The sequence below is a fragment of the Pelodiscus sinensis genome, chromosome 2 (assembly GCF_052426305.1).
Source record: "Pelodiscus sinensis isolate ZL-2025 chromosome 2, ASM5242630v1, whole genome shotgun sequence".
NCBI lineage: Eukaryota > Metazoa > Chordata > Testudines > Trionychidae > Pelodiscus > Pelodiscus sinensis.
The window spans coordinates 48740191-48753741 of NC_143053.1; the positions used below are offsets into that span (position 1 = coordinate 48740191).

At 42.6% G+C, this 13551-nt stretch overlaps 1 protein-coding gene across 4 annotated transcripts in view; it reads right to left on the bottom strand.

Moving 5' to 3' along the window:
• The window catches only part of RALYL (RALY RNA binding protein like), a 562192-nt gene that overhangs the window by 421835 nt on the left and 126806 nt on the right, over nucleotides 1-13551 (bottom strand). For all 4 annotated transcript variants that reach the window (XM_006112993.5, XM_006112990.5, XM_014581715.4 and 1 more), the window contains one exon: nucleotides 6149-6252. The gene's annotated coding sequence lies outside the window, so the exon portion shown is untranslated. The remainder of the gene's footprint in view (nucleotides 1-6148; nucleotides 6253-13551) is intronic.

A 13551-nucleotide genomic window follows, 5' to 3' on the forward strand; every position in this document is an offset into this window, starting at 1 on the left:
TGTGGTGCCCAGAACTGGACACAATACTCCAATTGAGGCCTAATCAGCGCAGAGTAGAGCGCAAGAAAGACTTCTCGTGTCTTGCTCACAACACACCTGTTAATAATCTTTATTGAAAGAGATTCCAGCGCTCAGACCTGGCACAAATATGATACATAGTATATTGCCCCTCTTATTTCAGTGCCGATGCTGTGGTGTGTGGTGTTGGTATGTGGTTTCACACTGTTACACGGGAGCTGCATCTTGCCAGAATCTAGGGTCCTCCCACAGCCCTCTAGCAATTTGGCTTACTTCAGGTGCCATTTCAGATTTTTGAGTGAGGGGGAAGGCAACCATGATTCTAGAGGATACTTAAGAACCTAAAAACTCCAGGTTTTTTGTTTTTTCCAAATAACTTAGAAACTAGCTGTTGATTTCAACATACACACCCAACTCCACAAGCATATTTCCATCAATATGAATTGAAGTTTACAGCAAGGAAATTGAATTGAATATGAATTGAAATTTAGGGAACGGAAAAATAATGCTGCTACAAACTTGTTAGAATCCAAATTCAGTGATCTAAACTTCTGAATTGGGCTTGTTACAAATCGACTAGTGAACGAATAGTTAAAACAACAAGTTATGTCTGGTTTCAACATATTTATTTTGTATGCCTTGACGTGATATTGACAGGGATTTTTGCTTAGTTGCCGTTGTGTTGTGCTAGGATGGGACCCACAAAGTAGATGAGGTGATATCTTTCATTGGATCAAATATGGTTGGTGAAAGATACAAGCTTTGTGACCCAACAGAGCTCTTCTCTGGGTCTCTGGAGCTCAAAAGGGCTTAACTCTTTCACCAGCCAAAGTTGGTCCCAAACCAAAAAAGATATTACAGTTTAAAAGAGAGAGAGAGCCTGAGTCTGTGGATTAGAAATCAGGCATGGAATGAAAGGTAAATGTGTTTCAAGAAACTAACAGCAGGCAGGCACTACCTCTTTCCACTCCTGTTCAAATGGGGGCTGAGGAGCCAGTGAAGCTTATTGGTGCAGGTGTTTGTTTACATCTCACACGTCCTGGTCCCAGGCAGCCTTGAGCAAAGGAGGGGAGTGGAGATCTGAAGGAAGCTCTGGGAGAAAACTGGAAGAGGTGTAATGTGACCTAGTTCATGATGCCCCATGTGTCTCTGCAGGTAAGGGATGAGATGGATGGGCTAGGATTAGGCAGTCTGCAAGCAGAGCTCTAGTTAATGGTGCTAACTGTACAGAGTTAAATGTGTGTCCCAATGATGTTGGCAGTGCCCAGGAAAAGAGCAAGCTCTTTCCTGGACAAGTGGGATGGGGAAAAGAAGAGTGGCAGACCTGGACATGCTACACTTAACACACACCCAGATAGCAAGGCTTCTCCTAGCCCCCAGCCAGCCAGAACACAGACACAAATTAAAATGTACATCTAATGCCAACAGGCGGAACCAAATCTACTTCTTCAGCTTAGTGCATGAGCTGGGGGTGTAAAAATACATTTATTTAGGTCTTCTGCTTTTAACCAGAAGCAAGGAAAATATTAAAACATCAAGATATATATAAAAATGCTACTGTACATAGAGTAGTTAGTATTTTAAAGGCTCGCTCTGTCTCTAGTGCAGTACACTGATCTTGGTTTCCAAATGCTAGCAGGAAAGAATCTGTTGTAGAACAATGCAACACTGAAGCTCTTATTTTATTTAACACATGAAGCACAGTTTCACAATCTAGTTACTGGAACTGAAAAAGCCAATGTGCAGCAAACTTTGTCTATTGCACTGACCTGTCACTGGAAAAATCTTCCACTTGACACATCACAGAATAACACTTAAGAACATAATCATACTGGATCAGACCAAAAATACATCTTGCTTAGTATCCTGTCTTTCAATAGTGACCAATACTAGGTGCCTCAGAGGAAAAGAACCAAACAAGTTATCCTTCACATCACCCATTCCCAGCCTCTGGCAAACAGTGCTTAGGGACACCATTTCTACCTATCCTGATTAACAGCCATCAATGGACCTATTCTCCATTACCCTATCTAAGACTTTTTAAAATTCTAAAACCCTGACATTTTTTAGAATCTTGGCCTTCACAACACTTGTATACTCTAGCTGGTCAAAACATGCCACTTTTATGCTCCATCTGATCAATGCTGTCTATATGTATATATATATATATATATAATGTTCCAGGTGAATAAGAAATTCAGTATAAATTTGTAACGGTCTATGACATATTGAAACATTCATGTGTTGCTATGAAATCTCTAAGTAAATAAAAAACACATTAAGGAATTCAGACAGATGATAGGTAGGGACATGCACAAGGACAATAGAACTAAATGCAAGTTGTCAAAATTAAGGCTGACTCTAAAGTCACCCTATTAATATCCACAGGACAGGTCTTAATGCCTGTCTCAGCATCCAATATTCTGCAGCTCCCTGACTGAGGATCATAGTAATGGCAATGCTCAGAAGCAACTAAGTCATTTCAAAGCATATATGTGAATATCTGAGAAAGGAGGTCACATATGTAGATAAATAGTACTACATACATGTTCTGTAGTACAGAAATATCACATAAGGCAACTGGGTAATCCTCATAAGTGAACAGAAACCTAGATGTGATTATAAACTTACATACATTCTGGAGAGTCTGACTAAGAGGAATGAGGTAATCTCCAGGCAGAGTTAACTACATTAAGAATTTATAAGCTTCTGATTCACATTTCAAACCAGTTTTTATTTTATTATAATCAGAATAAATGGGTGCTCATACTTCCCTTCAGTACAGTGCACATTTAAAATTATGCATAAATCTTTCTAAAGAGGGCAGCTAACGCTTCATTTGTCCACTGTATTGGGTTCCCAAGGATGTACGGTTAATATAATGTTTCTATGCTGACATAGAAGAGGACTGCAAGAAAGTAGTATTAGATTATGGAAATTTCATAGCAGAGTTTGTTTTCAACAACTTCTTAAGAGAATTCAAGCACCTATAGCTTATTTGGAGGGAAAATCCTCACCTTAGAAAATATCTCTTGAGAAAATTAGTAAAAATAATGGAAATGTTGAATTCTGTTGTGAGGTGACTAATAAGTCAAAATAGCTCTCTCCTCCTTCCCCAGTACATAATTCTTCACACAAAATTTTAGTCTCCCTAATACAACAATGTTAAGGTTGCAAAGTGCAGCCTTGAAGAGTATGGAAATGGAAAATTAGTCTTACCCACAATACCTTAGCCTTGCCCTCTTTGTGTGTCAATTCAGCCTTTAATCAAATACTATTTTTGTAATTCTCCTGCATTCAGTAAACAGGTTGGAAAGTGCTCAGTGCCTGCAGTACCTATTCAGTATTTATAGTTTCTCCTCAGTGTTCAATAGGAGCTTCATCAGCTGCCTCTCATCTAATCCTTACACTAAATGACATGGTTTTCTGCCTCCATAAAAATGTGCAGCCCTAACACAGCTATACCATGAATTTACTACTCTCACCTAACTCTTTCAGTGAAGATTTTGGTCATGCTAGCTCTCATGTTAGCATGGCAGGGGCTTCTGCAGCCCTACTCAGTAATGGTTGTCATGGAGCTACCTACACTAGGGAGACAATTGAGTTGGCAATAAGAGGTCTCAGAAATGAGTCTCCTCATCTGAAAAGAAAAGCAGCTGTTAGGCAAGGGGAGGAGACTCTGATCCCTAGCCCTTTTGTCTCCCTAATACAGATAGCTGCATGGAGCAGAGGAAGGAATAAAGATACATCTCAGATGCTCTGCTGTGTTTACCTTCAACTGTTCTTGAGGGGCTAATGGTGATGGTGTCTTATGGTCCATCACACACCTTTTCAGCCACCTGCTGCATCTCCAGGATAGTGAACTGTGTAATCCCATCATGTTTCCCTCATAGTGCTCTGTCCACTTGTGAGATCCCCGCTTTGGGGCATTCAGGTTACCTCCACCCCTTCTCTTTCCACTGTATTTCAAGTGCCATATCATGAATTATGCATTTAGTCTGGATGGCCATCAAGAAGCTCAGGACCCTCACTGTACTATGGGCATGGCTGTAGACCCCAGACAGGACACTGCACCTGCTAAGATTGTGGATCAGGATCTTGCTTAGTGTAGTCATGTAAAAGTGAATTTACAGTAACTGCAGTAATGAAGAATGTCTTTAAATGTTTAGTTATATAAGTGTGTGTTTAAATATAAAAAAAGATTTACTAATCTACTCTGTGCTAATCTATGGTAATAAATTCACAACAAATAACAGAGCAGAAGCCAAACTACTAGAGACCATATTAGAGCAACAACCTGTCACAGGAAATATACTATGAGAAGAAGATACATCTGTGTTTATTTAAACATATCCTCAGCTGTAGCGGGACCACTTTGTGCATAGCTGGCAGTGGAACCTGGATGTGGACATTTCTCTAAGCCAGGGCTGGAGCACCATAGTACCAGCCCAGTGTCATTTTTGCAGTCCTCCCCAGTTCTTTAAAAAGAATACAGTATCTGATTTTAGTACACACACTTGGTACAGTACGTATACCACATCCACCTGATACAGTATATACTTAATTGGAAGCTGCATGCCTCCTCCTTATTAACATGTTATCTTTCCTGACACAGAAACACATTCTATATGTATGGTAGTGCATTATTAAACAAGCTTTGCAAACACTGAACATTTCTTAGACAAATCTTAAAAGAGTTCCGCAAGCTTGAAATGAAAAGGTCACTCCAGCTGTAAATTCTGACAGTGGAAGTTTCCAGATGGCAGTAGCCAATTTCCAATAAATTTTAATTGGTTTAATTGACTTTCTTGTTTACTAATTGATAGGGTGATGTAGTTCATTTAAATTAACCTCAATTACTGCCATAATTAAGCAAAGTTAAGCAATGCAAGAATATTTTTAAAGGGGGGGAGGTGGAAGGAATGTTTCACATTTAACATGATAGCCATTCTTGTCTGGCACTTTAGGGGATATTTTAATTTCTGTTCAGTCAAAGCAGAATCAAAAAATAATCTTGATGATTAGGTTTAGTAGTGGAAAGAAGATGGTACATGCACACAGCATCATTTCATTACTGGGCCATGTTAGAAGCACCAAGACTGGTGAGATGGTAAAAGGGACTCTGGAGACATAAATAAGGCACTGATCCCAATTTGCAGGGCTTCCCTGTTCTCTTATAATGGGAAGATTGGGGAGGTATACACAATACTGTATGTTCTGAGGATCTAACAAAGAAGAGAATCCACAATTTTAAGGGTTACTCTTTCAGTACTGAGGTCTACTACTCTGAAGTAGCCATCCTCATGGAGTGCAATAAAGTCACAAAAGAGCTAGTAGTATCTACTCAATGGGTAACAGGCAACAGTAATATGGCCACCACAGTCCTGATCCTGAAACTGGCTCTAAATTATGCCTCGCTTGTAATTATCATCAAAAATTATCATCGGTCAGTTACTATGCTTCTTTCACTCAAGCCATTCCTGACATGCCCCTGAAGCAGGGGCTGGGAGGGGCATAGAGTTGTCTATATTCTCTGGCTGTTTACATCAGTCATGAGTAATAACTAAATCAGTTTTACCACTGAGGCAGAACAAAAGGATTCAGGATTGAGCCTCATTTCTTCACTATTGCCAACTCGAAACTTTCATCAATCATGCACCGAGACCCTCAAAATTACGATACTGACTTAAAAACCATAGAATTTAAAAATAAGGATGACTGAGGGTTTGAGTCTTTAGGGTGACTGTAGGCCCATTTTTAAGCTTTACTCTGAAACCAGGAATTTTTGTTTAGTTTTGTTTTTTAAACAAAAGCCAAGATTTTCTTGAAATAACATACCTCCAGGAGATGGGGCTTTCAGAAAAAAGCTAAATATGGTAAAATTGATGAGAAAAAAATTCACAAAAGTTGGCAGTACTGTATCTTTTGGAAGATCCATGTTATGACTTGCCTTTCCTCCCATTTACACAAAACCTCTCAATGTAGTCTAATGATAACTCTGTATAATGCAACTATCAGTGTTGTACCTGGGCACTTATTCAATAGGGTCTGATATACTCCCACTCCAGCATGCTGCTTCCAACTGGAGCATTTAATTGAAATGTAAGCAAGAAATGTACACACTACTTACAAAAACCAACTGGTAAGGCACCTTCCAGGAGCACCAAACTTGGATGTGTCCACACTCTGCTCACCAGGGCGGTGTTCTTTTAACATTCCATCAGCATCTCAAACCTTAAAGAGAAAGGGTACTGAAAAAATATAGCCGTGGCATTCCATCGAGTTTTATGTAAACTAGAGACTATACAGCCCAAAGAAAAAGACTATGTTCACATAACTGTATACCTTGTAAATTCCATGTGCTAAAAGTGCAACCGCAGAAATGCTAATAAGCTAATTCATTCCAGGTTCTGCCAGGTACTGAACATCTAGGCGGGTGGTGAGGGAAAGGAAGAGGGAGGAGAGGGTTGTGACTTTGCATTTCCTCAATACTCCCCACATGAATGGTCTCCAGCATAGCTGTAAAAAGACTAGAGGTCTCAGGAACTGTTTTTAAGTGAACTGTGCAATGGGAGACAAAGCCTATATAAAGGCCCAATTTAAAATGCCTAGTTCATTTACAGATAAATATATACTTTTCCTCTTCATACAGATTTGTTGTCTTATTTTCAACTAATAACCCTGTAGCAAAAAAAATCATAGCTAATATTTAATGTCCTAACTGCCAAGCTGTCATGCAGGAAAAGGACTTCTAGGGTGCATTTAATTCCCTGTTGAGGGAGAAATGACTGGACACAGCCTAAGGATATTCTTCCTCAGTCTCTCTGTATTTACAAAATACATATATTTCCTATCTTCTGAACAAACACGGACAAAACAACAACAATGATAATAAATATACAGAGAAAGAGTAACACTTTAAGAGCAATTGTTTTCCAGTTGTCTGAAACATACACTTGTCCCCATCTCTTGCACATAAATCGTGTTGCCTCAACAGCATCCCAAACACATTACAGGCAGTCCCCGAGTTACGTACAAGATAGGGACTGTAGGTTTGTTCTTAAGTTGAATCTGTATGTAAGTCAGAACTGGCATCCAGATTCAGCCGCTGCTGAAACTGACCAGCGGCTGACTACAGGAAGCCCGAGGCAGAGTTGCTCTGCCCCGGGCTTCCTGGAATCAGCCGCTGATCAGTTTCAACAGGCTGAATCTGGATGCCAGATTACATACAGATTCAACTTAAGAACCCCTGGCGTCCCCAAGTCAGCTGCAGCTGAAACTGATCAGCGGCTGATTCCAGGAAGCCCAGGGCAGAGCAACTCTGCCTCGGGCTTCCTGTAGTCAGCGCTGGTCAGTTTCAGCAGCGGCTGACTTGGGGATGCCTGGGGCAGAGCAGCTGGGGTGCTGCCGGGTTGCTCCAGTAGCACCCAGAACGGCGCTATGGGACCAACCGGCAGCGCCCCAGCTGCTGTACCACAGGCGCCCGGAGCAAAGCCGCGGAGCACGGGGGCAGCGGGACAGCCCAGACGCGCCGCGGCTGTCCTGCTGCCCACATGCTCCGCGGCTTTGCTCCCCGTCTCCCTGGTCTGTTGGTCTCCAGCAGACCAGCAGACCAGGGAGACGGGGAGCAAAGCCTCGGAGGACGCCGGCAGTAGGACAGCCGCGGCGCATCTGGGCTGTCAGCTGCCCGTGTGCTCTGTGGCTTTTCTCCCCGTCTCCCTGGTCTGTTGGAGACCAGCAGACCAGGGAGATGCGGAGCAAACCCCGTTTGTAACTGCGGATCCGACGTAAGTCAGATCCGCGTAACTCGGGGACTGCCTGTACAGTTCTTTTTGCTAGTGCTTGGGGGTATGTCTCCTGCCAAACCACCTGGGACATGGAATTGCTAGGTCTGTACATATGGTTAATATATACTACAATAAATTTAATCATAGTGTTTTGAAAAGAACTTGTGCATGTGTGTCTAAAGTGAGCCAGTGAGGGTAACTTATTTAATACTTGATTATACCTTTGACTCCAATGATTATACCTTTGATTCAGCTTTGTTCACTGACGATAGTATCTGGGTGCATCTGCTTTTTCAATATTTTATTTTCTTCATTTTGTCATTTTTGTTACATGATAGTATCCTAGGAGAGCCTAATTTAAGGAACTTGCTACAACATAACACCATCTTAATTTATTTTGCAGAAAAATGTCCATAATATGACTAATGTGACAATGGCTATGACTACACTACAGAGTTTTGAAGGGAACACATCCGCTTTTTCAGATCAGTTTCCGAAAAAGCAGGTGCGCTCTTTCGGCTCTTCTGAAAGAGGACGTTTTCCCCACATTTGACCCCGTGTAGACAATCCAAATGTCGGAAAAGCCTGTTCCGAAAAAAAAAGAATTGGAAAAAAAATGCAGTGTAGACATACCCTAAGAATGAAGGGCACTGATATTATTGGTATTAGCACAAGAAACTAGTACACCTGTTGTGTCACCAGGAAAAGTGATTGATTGTAGCTTCTGAAAAAGTGTTGTAGGAATTCTCCTGTTACCACTTGATCCACGATTATGTAAGTGTAAAACACGTCTCAGTACTCTAATAGATTTTTATTCAGTGCCTTTTACTAAGACTCGGAATTAATTCTTCCTTCACTCTTGCATCTATCTGGTCCTGTCATGACAGATGCTCAGATCACATAATTTATTGCCAGCACCACCTTTAACATCTCATTTACCTAAATTCCAGTAGCAGTTTGTATTGGGAAACAGTAAAGGCCAAAATTGTCAAAAACGGCTTGTGATGTTAATTGTCTCAATTCTGGGGTGCCCAAATTGAGATACCTTATCGGGACCTGAAATGTGCTCGGTACTTTTTCAAATTAAGACTCCTCTAAAGTACTCAAAAAATTGAGCCACTTACAGTCTTGAAAATCACGGTCTGTTTTGAGTGTAAATTTAACTGTTTCCTAACCTCCAACAGCAATATTTTATGCCTGCCATCTTTGTTCTAAGTTCTCTTTTCACTGTTCTTCTATTCTGCAACTTTATTCTGAAGTCTCAAACCCACAGGAGCAGTAATTTCATTTTATTAATTATTATATGTTTGTTAAGCAATGGCATTGTACAAGACATGAGAACAAACACACCACGATAAATCACCTCCCATCTGGCCCATAGATTGCCTGAATGCAAGTGCCTCAATATATCCTGATGCTGAATACAGAGGCAGCTCTCCTGGTCTCACTTCTCCCCAGACTCATTTATTCTTCATCATTTTGACACTATCTGCTCCTGCTCCTTCCTCATCCTTCAGTTCCCCTTTTGTTCAATTCCATTCCACAATCATTTTTGTTAAAACTCCTAGCCCTCACACTTCAAACATTCCCCTGGTCTGCTCTGCTCCTTTTTCTTGTCTTATCCCTTTCTACTCCTTTTTTCTTTCCTCAGCTCAATCACTGTGTGTGGGTTTTTTTTTTTATTCTCAATGCCTCTCTTTAGCCTCAATGCCTCTCTTTGTGTTAAGATTGCCACAATTCCTTCCAATTTCCTGTCATGCCTCCTTGTCTTTCCAGGCTCTTCCTTTGCTAAGGATAGAATTGGGAACTGAAATCACTCTTGTCCTATCCACTCAACAGAATTTTGCAATACCTCCATCACTTCTGTGCCATCTATCCCCCCCCCCCTTCCACTTGCATCTCCCAATCCTCTTCTTACGTTCTCTTATACTCCCCCTTATTTTTAGTCATTGGTGATTGATTTCCTGTACTAAAACCTCTCCTTTCTGGAGCACCTTAAGACTAATTTCTCGAATCTCTACTCTTTTTTGTTCACTTTTCTTTCGACATCTTGGGTGAAATCCTGGACCAAATGAAATCAATGACAATGACTTCATTAGGGCCAGGATTTCATCCCTTGAGCCCAGGCCTTGCATATACCAGGTAGGAATTAGTTCTTTAACTTGAACGTCAACGATCTATAATCTTAATCGTCACAATAATTTTATGTAAATACTATTCATATATATACACACATACACACATACCTTTCAGAAAAGTTTAAAGATCAACTGATCAAGTACAATTTATAACTATGCTTCACCTCTTTTCAGTTAAATATTTCAAAGACATAAATGCATTTCTTGGGAAGAGAAGTTTCACTGAATATGAAACCTCTTCTTTCTCAGATTTCCTAGTGGCCTGTGTAGTCCAGAATTTTGGCCACCTCTTGTCCCTGAACTTCTCTCTTATTTATATTAGTAAGCCTGAAAATTAGCCTGTCACAATCTCCATGACTACTTTACATTCATCACTGACTTATTAATTAATTTTTGGCACTCTACATTGTTATCAGTCTTTCCTATGCTAAGTTATCCCTATTCACTCTTTTGCCCTCAGAAGTAGTTATAAATTATGATAACACATCTTCAGTGAATCAGCACTTGAATAGTTTTACATGCATCCAGAGATGGTGATGCAAATACAGGACATAACATCATCCTCACTGGTAAAATGTTCCTTCTATAACAAGGCTGCAAGGTAACATGGATGAACACAAAGATCCAATTTCCACCTTATTTTTTTATCATTTACTTATATTGGCTTCCTTCAAATAAATAGTAATACTAATAATGATGAAGCCAATACTAATTTTATTGATAAAGAAACTATCAGGGACATAAATGCTTGACAAGAAACAGGCTCTGTTCCTGTACTCATTGATTGTAATGGATGTAGGATTGGGATTTTTAAAGACAAAATTATGTTTAGAACTCCATGGCAGATAATCTCCAGTTTCCTGCAGAATTCAACTGAAGAATTACTCTAATGTATTAAACTTTAATCCCCGTTTAAATGAGCATAAGAAGACTAGATCACAAGATTGCATCAAAGAAGATACTAGATCACCATCAATTCCTACTCCCAAATGGAACATCCACATACACCCCAAACTTTGATTAAAAGTAACCAATAAAGGAATAATTTTTCAAGCATAGTTACAATTAAGTCTTCTTTTAATTTGTATTACTATTTATATCGTAGTGGCACTCAGAGACTTTAATCAGGTTGGGACAGCATTGTGCTAGATACTGCACAAACATCTAGTAAATGCCATTCCCTATCCCCAAAAGCTGATAGTTATGTCCCAGTCTTAACTGGGGAATGAAACAAACAAACAGGTAAAGGGAAGGCAGGGGTAAACAAAGCTAGGAAACTTTAGTGTGGGCTATCACTGCACAGTTCACATCATTCTTTGATCATCTTTCATAAAGTATGTTATGGCTCATCTTTGAGGACCTAATCTGAAGCACATCAAAGTCTTTGGGAGTCTTTTCAATTTACTACAATGGACTGTGGATCATTTCTCATTAGCGCAAAGCAATTATGCACAAGGAATGAAATGGTTCTTCTGTGGGTAGTCAATGTGCTAGGATTTTAATTAAAGTTTGGAATTTCTCTTTAGGATATGGACGTTCCAAATGTAATGAAACCACAACTTGTTATAAATGCAAGTGTACATGTGAATATAAACCTATCCCAAAATTCAACATATTACTTTAAAATGTTAGCATAAGGGCAGGTATTTCTATGTTACTAGAAATTGGAACATATGGTAAACCAAAAAGTGCTCCAGAAACTATATGCATGCTTTACCCATATAATCCTAAATGTGTTTTAATCCCTCTAGAAAAACCATAGCTCCATTCCAACAAACACCAAGTGGGGGTGTAATACAGGCAGTCCCCGAGTTACGCGGATCCGACTTATGTGGGATCCGCAGTTACGAACGGAGCTTTTCTCGCCCCGGAAGACGGAAGCGGCGGGACGCGAGAAAAGCTGCTCCCCGTCTCCCTGGTCTGCTGGTCAGACCAGGGAGACGGGGAGCAAAGCCGCGGAGGACGCCCGCAGCGGAACAGCCCAGGCGTGCCGCAGACCAGCAGACCAGGTAGACCAGCAGACCAGCAGACCAGGTAGACGGGGAGCAAAGCCTCGGAGGCCGCCCACAGCGGGACAGCCGCGGCGCGCCTGGGCTGTCCCACTGCGGGTGTCCTCCGCGGCTTTGCTCCCCGTCTCCCTGTTCTGAGCAGGAGACCAGGGGGACGGGGAGCAGCTTTTCTCGCCCCGGAGAACGTGACCAGCAGACCAGGTAGACGGGTAGCAAAGCCTCGGAGGCCGCCCGCAGCGGGACAGCTGCGGCACGCCTGGGCTGTCCCACTGCGGGCATCCTCCGCGGCTTTGCTCCCCGTCTCCCTGGTCTGACCAGCAGACCAGGTAGACGGGGAGCAAAGCCTCGGAGGCCGCCCGCAGCTGTGTGTGTGTCTGGGCTGTCCCGCTGTGAGCGTCCTCCGTGGCTTTGCTCCGCGTCTCCCTGGTCTGCTACGGGGTGGGGGGGGGGGCGCAGCTAGTGCCCCCTCCCCCCCAGCAGACCAGGCTTTTCTGCCCACGACGCCTGGGGTACAGCAGCTGGGGCGCTGCTGGGTTGGTCCTGCAGCGCCGCTCCTCGGCGCTACTGGACCAACCGGCAGCACCCCAGCTGCTCTGCCCCAGGCATCCTGATTCAGCCGCTGCTGGTCAGTTTCAGCAGCGGCTGAATCAGGACGCCTGGGGCAGAGCAGCTGGGGTGCTGCTGGGTTTGCTCCAGTAGCGCCGAGGAGCACCCCGAGCAGCACCCCAGCTGCTCTGCCCCAGGCGTCCCCAAGTCAGCCGCTGCTGAAACTGACCAGCGGCTGACTACGGTAAGCCCGAGGCAGTGTTGCTCTGCCCTGGGCTTCCTGGAATCAGCCGCTGATCAGTTTCAGCAGCAGCTGACTTGGGGAAGCCTGGGGTTCTTAAGTTGAATCTGTATGTAAGTCAGAACTGGCATCCAGATTCAGCCGCTGTTGAAACTGATCAGTTTCAGCAGCGGCTGAATCTGGATGCCAGTTCCGACTTACATACAGATTCAACTTAAGAACAAACCTACAGCCCCTATCTTGTACGTAACCCGGGGACTGCCTGTAGTATAGTTGACTAACCGATTAAATACTAAGTGTATTAGTTAATGCTGTAGACTACATGTTTTTCTTTCACCCTCCCTCTCCGCCCCGCCTTGCCAGTAAATTTTTTAGTAGGCTGGCAAGCAGCCCAGCTCAGTCCTGACTTGAGCCGGGTCCGGGACCTACACCACTACGGCTCTTCATTTAAAGTGTATTAGGAGCTGGCCAGGCAGGCAGCACATCTGAGTTCCAGCTCACACAAGTCCAGGAGCTCAGACCCCGACCCTGGACAGGGGCTGTTGCCATCCTATGCTGCTGCCTCTATATCAGAGGTAGCAGCGTGGGGCAAAAGGCAGCCAGTCTGCAAGAGGCGATCATTTTTAAACTGGTTCCCCTCTCAGACCAACCCCTACCTGGCATCCCATGCTGCTGCCTCTAAGGGTACATCTACACTACAACACTATTCCAAAATAATTTAGTCCCCGTCTACACAGCAGGCAGTTATTTCAAAATAGTGTGAAAATACTGTCCAATTGAAGGACAGTCTTACACTGACTCATTGTACAAGG